Genomic DNA, 10590 nt, shown 5'->3' on the forward strand with positions numbered 1-10590 from the left:
ATGGCTATCATAAAGAAATCAACCAACAACAAATGTTGGAGAGGCTGTGGGGAAAAAGGAACCCTTCTCCACTGCTGGTGGGAATGTAGACTGGTGCAGCCATTACGGAAATCAGTGTGGAGACGCCTTAAAAAACAAGGACTGGAAATCCCATTCAAACCACCTATTCCTCTACTGGGAATTTTCCCAGAGGAACTGAAAACATCATATCATAGCAATATATGTGCACCTATGTTTATAGTAGCATAATTTGTGATAGTCAAAATCTTGGAAACTACCAAAATGCCCATCACCTGAGGAATGGATGAAAAAGATGTGGTATTTTTATACAATGGAGTATTACTCAGCTATAAAGAATGATAAACTTGGAGCCTTTATATTTAATTGGATACCACTTGAAGATATACTTATAAGTGAAATAAACCAGACACACATGTGTAAATATTGTATAGTCTCCCTAGTGTAAAACTCAAAAGAAGAAATAAAAAGAGAAAGGTATAACACAAAAGGAAAGCAAGAACTTAAGGATTAAACAATGAAGAGGGCAAGGAGAAAAGCTAGGGAACATTATAGGGCAAAATCATACATTTATATGCACAAGACGGTTAAGGCAATGATCTTGAGAATCTTCAGCAGGTTTTTCAAACTAGCAGTTAATTGGTAGGATTCTCACCCTGACTGACTATATATGCTGATATCTGCGAACTAAGCAACTACACTGAAGATAGCCATGTGTAATGCTAGGGCCATGCTTGAAATGCCTGTCATTCTGATTTTCTAAATAGGTATTGCTTCTAATGTCATATTAATTACTGATCTACTGTCTCTCAAGTAAATGTTTGTTTTTTAAAAAAAAGGGTAATAAATGAAAACAAGAGATAGGAAAAAAAAATGTCATAGGACTTTCCTGCTATAATGCTGTATATGGTTAGATTTCTAAATTTTTGTGTAAAAATACGTAATTGTTTATTCCTATTTTTTAAAATTTTTATTTTTTGTTTTTTCTTCATGTTCTGTAGGAATTTAAAGTTTAACATATTAATACTTGGTGGAAAATACCTATTCCCTGTTATGTCTAAAATGTTTGATATTCAGACAGATAGTAAGGTTAAGCTCAACTGCCTGTGCTATAGGGTCATAATATCATTAAGCTTCTCTTCTGGAGGCTTAACAACTTAAGTTTGCAGACCAAAAATTAGAGAAAAAGAAGAGTTGCAAGGACAGCCAACATTTTGGTCCTAACCTTTCAAGGTCAGTGAGGACTCAAGACATAGGAGAACCTGTACTGTAACATCATGTAACTCATTGGTGTCCCAACTTTTCTGTTCAAGGAGATTATGGGGCCACAGAGGAAAGTGGTCAGTGATGGAGAGGGTGCCTAAGGAAAGTCACCTAGAGAGAAAACATTCTCTCAGGTTTTCACGGAGAGCAAATTGGTTAAGCAATGGCTATGACTCATCCACATGGCTGACACTGACGAAGGATCTACAAACTGCTCTACAGGGTTTTCAGGGTAAATCCTGAGGGAATTTGACTGACCTTGGCAGTTACAGAAGTTACATTTCTTGTTATATAGGTCTTGCTTTATCTTGGTCTTAATCATCCAGCAGAAAATTATAAATATGAGGTATAAAAAGTAAAGCCATATTAATATGCTGAGCTGTAAAAAGCTCAAGTCAACAACTTCTGACACTGCCAGTCCTATGGATAACCCACTACTATTATGGACTACTGGACTATATTTGATTATTTTGCTGAATTCACATACCTACAATATTTAAATGGCAATGGAATACCCATCTCTGACAAAACTAAACAAAAAAAGGGGATATAAATGAAGGAACCATTTTGTGTCTGTATATACAACATAGGATAGATAAACAGCTACTTTCTCTTAATTCAATGAGAATAAAGATTTGTACTAATAGTGTTCAGATAGGATATCATGTCTGCATCTTGTATTATGAATAATTACTAGGAAGATAACAATATACACTATATTAATTATTGTAACTGTCCTACTAACCTGTTTTGAAACTGTCTCATTGCTATTTCTCAAAAAAATTAATTAAAAAAAGGAGAGAAAAAAAAAGGAACTACTACTCAGGCATACACTTCCCTGAGGGATGAACAGCAGTGATTGATATTCTTAGGAGGCATCAGTCACCTTGGGGTGAAGACCTAAGTTCCTTATCTACCCCTCCTAGGAAAGTCTTTGTCTGCCCACCTGTACTTGCTACATGACTTGCTTCCCCATTTGATCCCATGTAATCTTTTTTTTTTTTTTCTTGTGGTACTGAGGATCAAACTCAGGGCCTTGCACTTGCCTGTCAGTGCTTATGCCACTGAGCTCTCTCCCCAGCCCATGTAATCAATATTACCTAGCAACTATACTTGTATACTTACTGGTTAATCATAGTTTCGTCCCACCTCTCATGCATCCTATGATTTGCCATTGGATCAGTATTACCGTACTTGCAATCATATTGAGGTCAGAGTTCTGTCCCTCCTTAATCCCACCTCACCTCATGACTTTGTTCAATAAACACCCTCGAGAAATGGAGTTGGTGGACAACTCCCTGTCTGGGCCCTCTTTTGTCCCTCTTAGACAGAAGCATTCTTTCTTTCAATACATTTTCTCTAGGAATGTTTTTGCCAGTTGACTACAAGGACTTGTTTCCACAGATTTACAGGAGTTGAGAAAATTCCTATGTATTTTTCACTAGCTTAAGCATTATTGAGCTCAAAATCACTGCGAAATAATAAAAATTTATAAAAGACTCTGGGCCAGTGTTAAATGTAAAAAAAAGTTTCCAAAAGAAAACTTTTAAATTTAAATACTCCTAAATAATTCTCACATTAAACATAAAACTAAGTGACAATATAAAGTAACATGAAGGAAGTTTAAAAGTAAACTGGAAATAGAAAGGAGCAGATAATACTTAATTTGTTCTGTCTCCTTTTTTCAATTGTTGGTACTTTTTCTCTTCCTAATTTCTTACACATTTCTTTCTTTATCCAATTTTGCATGCATGTATCTGGTAATATGAATAACTGGTTAAAAGACAACACTATGTATTACAACATATACTATGAAATTCATATTACTTTGTTAAGTGAAATTCTGTATCACTTGTAATTCTTTGTTTTAATATTATTTTGTGCTCTTTTTAAAAAAATATTTAAAAAAAAAGTAGACTGGAAGATGCCCCATAAAAGGACAATTAACAGAACTAAATGCTTACAAAACTTAAAATGATCAGGAACATAGTTCAGTAGCCCAGTGCCTGCCTGGCAAGCACAACACCCTGCATTCAATATCAAGCATAGAAAAAAAAATATATACATATATACATATAAATTTGAAATCAATATTGCAACAACAAAATATAGAAAAGAACTATGGTAAAAATAGAATATAAAAATTGTTTCCAATTCTTTTCGTGATGAAAGGAACAAAGAATAGAACGATCTTCAAAAACAAATTGTCTATTTCATCAGGTATTAAAATATTTCAAAAACAAAAAAAGGGCCAGAGAGATAGCTCCATGGACTGAAGTATCTGCTTAGGCAAGCACAGGGACCAGGGTTCAATCTCTGGCACCACATGCTGAACTGGTCCCACCCTTGGGCTTGCTGAGCCAGCTACTGAGACTGGGCAGGTGGCACACTCCTGAAATCCCAGTGCTGGGGAGGCTGAAAACAGAAGAATCACTACAAGTCTGAGCAGCATAGTGAGACCCTGTTCCAAATACAAAAAACCAAAGAAATCTAAACTTTGTAAAGGTATAACCAAAGGTACAAATTTGGTAAAGGTACAATCAAATTTGCTCTTGGTAAAGCACAAAGAACTGAAGAAAATTTAAATATATAAGCAAATGACTTCAATAATACATCATGTAGGCAGCACAAAGGAAAGGAAATAAATTATTTGGAAATTCTATTAGCATATTAGATAAATGAAAAAAAAACTGGATTTAGATCCTTAATACAAAAGAAAACAAATTTCACATGGTTTTAAAAGTTAAGTAGGAGGCCAGGGAGATACCTCAGCAGCATAAGTTCCTGCCTAGTGAGCATAAAGTCCCAAGTTCGATCCCTGATCCCCCCCGCAAAAAAGTTACACATATAACAAAATTAAAAACACAATCCTGGTTCTAAAGTTCTTTATCATGTAATTAGGGAGCAAAACTTGAATCCCATGTAAAACACCAAAGGCTTTTAGTCAAATTCTTTATATAGTTATCATTATAGAAATCTGAAAAATAAGATGTAAAGAAGAAAAGCAGCTAATATTTACCAAATACCTGATGTGTACAGAGTAGTTTACACATACAGTCTTAACAACATTAAGACAGTTATCTCTTTCACGGTAAAGGAACTCACAAATGATAGAGCTTAGGTTAAAAGCAACATTTTTTTGACACAAGAACCTGGGCTCTTTATACCACATGTCAAGAGGATGAGTGTGGGTAAAATAATCTGAGAGATGATTTGTTAATTTTTCCCCATAAGCCAATACTTGAAATAAAAGATTGATAGGAACAGATGGCAAAGTTTTAGAGACAAAAAAAAAGTTCTAGAGGCAGTACCTGTTAGACAGAGGACAGTGAGGTAAGCAGTGGGTACAGAGGAAAGAATAAAGACAAAATGGTAATGGGAAAGAAAATAAAAAACATCATAGAAAAGAGACTTAACCAAATAAAATCTCATTGAAATAAAAGTACTAGACAATAGCTACCTCTGTACTGAAATCTGTAATTTTCATGTTTTCCATTTCTAAAACTGCATGTGAGTAGCCTAAGAATATGAGAATTTTTTTAAGAAATACATAAAGAACTGAAGAAGATAGGACTGCAAGGATACTATGTTGAAAGAATCATTCACCCACAGTTTCCTCTTTTCAGGGTTACGATTATCAGTAAGCATTTAGGTCAAAAGTTCAACACTTTGGAGCTTAAAAATAATGAGGGAGAGCCGAGGAGACAGCAGTCTAAACTCCTGCCCAGCAAGTGGAAGGAACTGGGTTCAATCCCCGGTACCACATGCCATACTGGCTGTGCAGCAAATAGTCACCAAAATGAGGCATGGTGGCACATGCCTGCAATCCCAGTACTGGGGAGGCTGAGACAGGAAGATCACTATGAGTCTGAGCTGTGTAGCAAGACCCTGTAACAAACAAACAAACAAACAAAAGAATAATAAGGGAAACTAAAGCATGTTTTGTTCAAGTCCAGGCTGAAGCAGGTGCTTAGGGGAAAGAATCTGAAGCATGTAAATGCAATTCATGTTGTGGTGGACCTAAAAGGAAAGTTCTGAAGTGTTTTCTCTTACAACCTAAATGTTCAAGATAGTATAAAATCCCAGTATAATATGACTGATTTTAATGTAGGAGGAGAAGGATGGAGTAGAAGACAAAAACTCGCCATAATACTTAATATAAAAAACATAGAGGGCTGGGGAGATGGCTCAGTGGAATAAGCACTTCCCTAGCAAGTGCAAGGGTCTGAGTTCAATCCCCAGTTCCGCAAAAAAACAAACAAACAAACAAACAAAAAAAACCATAGGGCACAATTTTTACTACAATTGGTCATTATCTAAGTGTATGGATTCCTGACAGTCAATAAAAAAAGACTGCAGAATAGATTCTATCATTCCTAAATATCTAAAACTATTTACAGAAAATAAGCATTAAATAAGCATTTATGTAAAATCATAGAAATATTAAGAAGACCTCTGTCGATTTAAAAATTCATACTACTAGAACAGTCTCCGAATTTTTTTTTAGTCCCCCAAATTTTACCCATATATATAATCAAAACCCCAAGAAACATTTGGATGGAATCAAGCTAATTCAAAAATGTATATAGAATTACAAAGGAATAAAAACATATAAGACATTCTTGGGGAACAATGTAAGAAGACTGTTCCAAGTACTGTATAAAATTACAGTGAATGAGAGAATATGATATTATTGCAAGGAGAGACAAACAGACCAATGGAACAGAATAAGGAATCAAAAAATATGCATGCTCGATCCCCACAACTCAAGCCAGTCAAACCTGTCCTATAGGTATTCAGAGCAAAAAAAAAAAAAAAAGCATGCTACAGTATAATGTTTTTTCACCAGAGTGTTACCCTCATATAGGGGACTCTAGAGGATGCTGAGAATCACAGAAAACTCACTACACTGCTGCCCCTTAAAGAAGAAACTGAAAATGTATGTGCAGCAATCTCCGTGACCAAGGCTACTCCAGCAGCAATTTGCTGTACTATTAATACCTGGAAGCTAGTAGCCACTTTGAGCACCTCTTGTAATTGTAGAGGCCAAAGGTAACATGTATTAATCTCATGATATCTCAGTAAATTTAGTATTAAAATATTTATACAAGTTTTTCTTTTCCTGAAGTATATACAATTTTTTTTTTACACTCTGTACATATATAAAATTTTCTGGATTTTAACTAAAATAGTACTGCGTATCAGTGCAGGGAAGATCTAATTTTTAATAAATGATACTATGACAAGTGGATACAGACACAGAAAAAAAAATGAAATAGAATCTTACCCTATAGGGCCAGAGATAGTTCAGTAGAATAAGTGCTTGCCTGGCAAGCAGAGGGTCCTATGTTCAATCTCCAGTACCGAAAAAAAAAAAAAAAAAAGATTCTTACCCTATAGAAACTAATTTTAGATGTTATAAAGACCCAAATGTTAAAACCAAAACTTAGAAAGCTTTTAGAAGAGAACACGAAAGAAAATCCCCATTATCTCAAGGCAGAGGAAAAAATTTTAAATACTAATCATAGGAAAAGGTCACTACATTAAAATGCAGACCTTCAACAAAAGACAATATGATAGTGAAAATCTGACCCAAACGAGGAAAAATTATTTGTCACATACGTAACTGGAAAACATTAATATTCAGAAGATGCATGCATACATATACATGTATCCACATAAATATTAGTATATATATAAACTGCTATAAGTCAAAAAAATAACCCAAATAAAAATTGGAAAAATATCTAAAGAAGCATTTTGGAAAGGAGGATATGCTAATTCCCAAGAACTGATACTCAACTTCATTATAATACAAGACATAAATTAAACAATAATTTTAGTTACTGACCAAATTGACAAAAATTAAAATAATCAGTCTACTTCTTGATCTGGTTAAGTTTTACTTGGATCTTTATAATTATTTGTTAAACTACACAAATGGATGTTTTGTGCCATTTCTGTATCTAATTTTGAAGAAAATAAGCACTCAAATACAGTGCATCTCTAAAAATATTTCCAAAATTAAACTTTGTGAAAATGTAGGATATGTTGCATGATAAATTCTATGAAAATTCAATTAAAAATATTTTATATGAACATATACTGAGAAATAAATATTGAAAAGTTAGCATTAGCTGCAGTGGAAAATCTGTTTTCTTATTTAAGAATTTATGTACTATTTTTCTCCCCTGGCACTAGGGATTGATTGCTTCATGCATGCTAGGGAAGTACTCTACCACCAACCTACATCCTCTGCTTAGGATGTCTGTACTCTTGAAAGTATTTAAAATGATCATGTTTCACTTTTATAATCATAAAAATTGTATTTTTTTTTAAGGCAGGATTAAAAAAACCATCTGACAATAAGAGCCAATCAAGTGGGCAAGGGAGAGAGAGTGAGATTTTGGAACTTCTACAGTTCCTAAAAGAAATCAGGGCAAGAATTTTCGAGAAAAGGAAAGTAAGTCATGTCCTGACAAAGATAAAGAAGACAAGAGGAAAGGACAAGCTACCTTGCAAATGCTTTATGGATGATGTTCAATTCAACAGCCATTCTTTACTCTTTTCTGGAGGTCTCCATCTAAGCACGGCAGAGCTGAGGAAGGAGGAAGGAATCAGGAAACACCAGACTCTTCTGGAAACACATTCGATCATTTCAGATGTCAACCTGGCTAGGCCTCTGGAGCCCACTTATACAGAGGGAGGCCAAAGAAGTCTTCAGCATCGTATTCAACGGCTACATCCAACCAAGTAGGAGAGCTGCACTTCTGGACAGAATCTAACCCTGAACTGACAGATGGCATCTATGGCTCCAGTCCAAAGGGTCAAAGACGCTCCACACCAAAGTGGCTATACGGACACCTAGCTACACAAATTCACTCACACCAAAAGGACATAAAAGTCACAGGCATCCCAAAACTAAACCAAAAATAGCCGCAAAAACACACAAGTGCACAAAACACATACCATATAGTCAGAACCGCAGTCTCACACCTGCATGCCATACATCTTGTGACACAGTGAAAGCAACAAATCCACAGGAACACACCCCCACCACACACACACACACGGGGAAATAGCCACAAATCTCAGTTAAGGCTTCCTACACATTCCCCTCCACCCACCCACATACTTCAGAAAATGGTCATAATACACAGGAAAGCAAACACTCAAGAAATCTCATACCTACAAACACACCTCAGACACACAAACTCCATTCACACGCCCAGGATCATAACGGCAAATGAAGCCCTCCTTCCCGCTTTAATGATTCCGTAAACGAGCACACACGCCCCCGACAGACACACAATAATAGTTAATACACACTATCCTCACAATTTCCCCCGCGTCTTTCCGACTCGCACTCCGGAGTTTCCAAAACTACGTGTTCGTAACCGCCTCACCTACGCCTCCTATGGTCGAGTCAGCCCCGTTCTTCCCTTCGGCAAACTGGTCGAATCCAGCACTCATAAAGCAGATTGTCTGAACGCAGTGGATTCTTCCCCAACCGGGCATTCTCAGAAAGCACAGAACCTAGAGGCCTGTGGGAAGTGTAGTTCAGGAAGGCACCGAATGCCTACCATTAAGTGCAGAGTTTTCCCATGGTACGGACTCACGAAGAGGACAAACTTGCTTCCTGCGGAGCCACTCATCAGAACCTTCCGAAAGTCTCAGGGGACGAGGTTTCCAAAGAGTGAAAGGATTAGATTATGAACCTTCTTTCTGGCTAGGTGTCTTCCTCCTAAAACTTACGTTAGACACACTCACAACCTCCTAACGCTTTACCATCCTCTGACTCCGTACCTTCCCCATGGGCTATAAATCCTTAGCAACTATTGTATTCAAAGGCGACTGTTATACTGCTTAATTGCTGAGACGGCCTCGACTCTGTGGCAAGGCTGCTATGAAGGCAAATACGATCCTCCATTTCATTCTCCAGAGTGTTTGGATTACCGGCACGCACAAAAGACACCCAACTCTTATTACTCTGTAATTAAGTGTCCCGCTTCTGCTTAATTTGTGCTGTGTAACCTATCTTTGATACAGGTTAAGGCTAAAGCGGCTAAGGTTCAACTGTTTGGTTTCTAACGCCTGGAGGGACGCATCTAGCCGCAGGGCCTGCTGGGAAACGTACTCCAACACCTCACCGGGGATCTGATGGGCGTGATCGACGTGTCTAGACTGACTGAACCCAGAAAGTTGCGTGGAATTCCCTTACTCTCAAAGTGGGGACGCTGTCTTGAGACTGACAGCCATAGAGCGTGTCGAATTTCTGGAAGAGAGATTGCAACTGTGGGACCTGAGCGTGTGAGAGACCAAACCAACTGACCGAGGAACCTGAAGGAGGGTCAGCCTCGAGCCCAGTTCTGTAAGGGCAGGGGAAGTGCTGTGTGTGAAGGAGACCATGCCAGAGTAAGGTGACAGGGAAACTGTGTGCAGGTTAAAACTGATGTGGGAGAGAAGTGCAGGTCAACATTATGTGTAGCTTTGTGGGCTTGAGACAGCAACCTGTGTATACGCAGAGTGATTGTGTGGGGTGAGATTGTGTATCAGTGTGTGTGTGTTACTGCTTGAATGTGGATCGCTGCATGAATGGTTGAAATTGTAACTGTGGAAAAAGCTGAACCTTTTTATTTCCTCTTCAAATTAAAATTAATAAAAGTATGGCTTCGTGAAGGATCTGCTTTGGGGTGAGCTAAATAATTGATAATAATAAATCTATAGTAATTTATATGAAACTTAATATTCAGACTTTTTGTGGAGTAGTATTCAAAATCAGTATTCTTTTTAAACAAGATATATTTAGTTAAGGGGTGAATGTTTTTGGCTGTGTCCAGGAACCTCCTTACAAGTATTTTTCCTTCTCTGCTCTTTAGCAGACACTGGTTGGGCAAGCATTCAGACATGATATTATTTCCTAAAACTAGTAGCATTAGCCACAATTTTAAAATGTTTAGAGGAAGCTGTATAGAAATGTGATGCTGGAGATATACAGCAATATAACCACTTAACCACATAACTTTTCTATGTAATTCACATTTTTGAAGTGATTTTTGAAATATTTAGAAACTATGCATGGTATAATAGACTCAGTTTTGAGATGCAGACTTCAAATAGTCTCAAGTCCTTTGCTATGTGATTGTATATAAAAGGTTATTTACTTTGTTCATTATGTATGGTAACACCTTTCAAGAGCCATTCTGTCTCACTTTAGAGATGATGCTTGAAAAATCTTGCATCACTTCCACACAAGGTTCACATCTCCAGGCTAGATGAAGTTGTTTCCCTGGAGCACTGGCATGTTGT

General features: G+C 36.9%; 1 protein-coding gene across 1 annotated transcript in view; it reads right to left on the reverse strand.

Annotated features, from left to right (window-relative positions):
- Znf607 (zinc finger protein 607) overlaps positions 1 to 8803 on the reverse strand; it is an 81693-nt gene extending 72890 nt beyond the window's left edge. The window contains exons 1-2 of the mRNA XM_023721606.1: positions 8688 to 8803; positions 7797 to 7879 (exon numbers count right to left, since the gene is read on the reverse strand). The gene's annotated coding sequence lies outside the window, so the exon portion shown is untranslated. The remainder of the gene's footprint in view (positions 1 to 7796; positions 7880 to 8687) is intronic.
- Between the last annotated feature and the right edge of the window lie 1787 nt (positions 8804 to 10590).

The sequence above is a fragment of the Octodon degus genome, unplaced genomic scaffold (assembly GCF_000260255.1).
Source record: "Octodon degus isolate 3935 unplaced genomic scaffold, OctDeg1.0 scaffold00083, whole genome shotgun sequence".
Lineage (NCBI taxonomy): Eukaryota > Metazoa > Chordata > Mammalia > Rodentia > Octodontidae > Octodon > Octodon degus.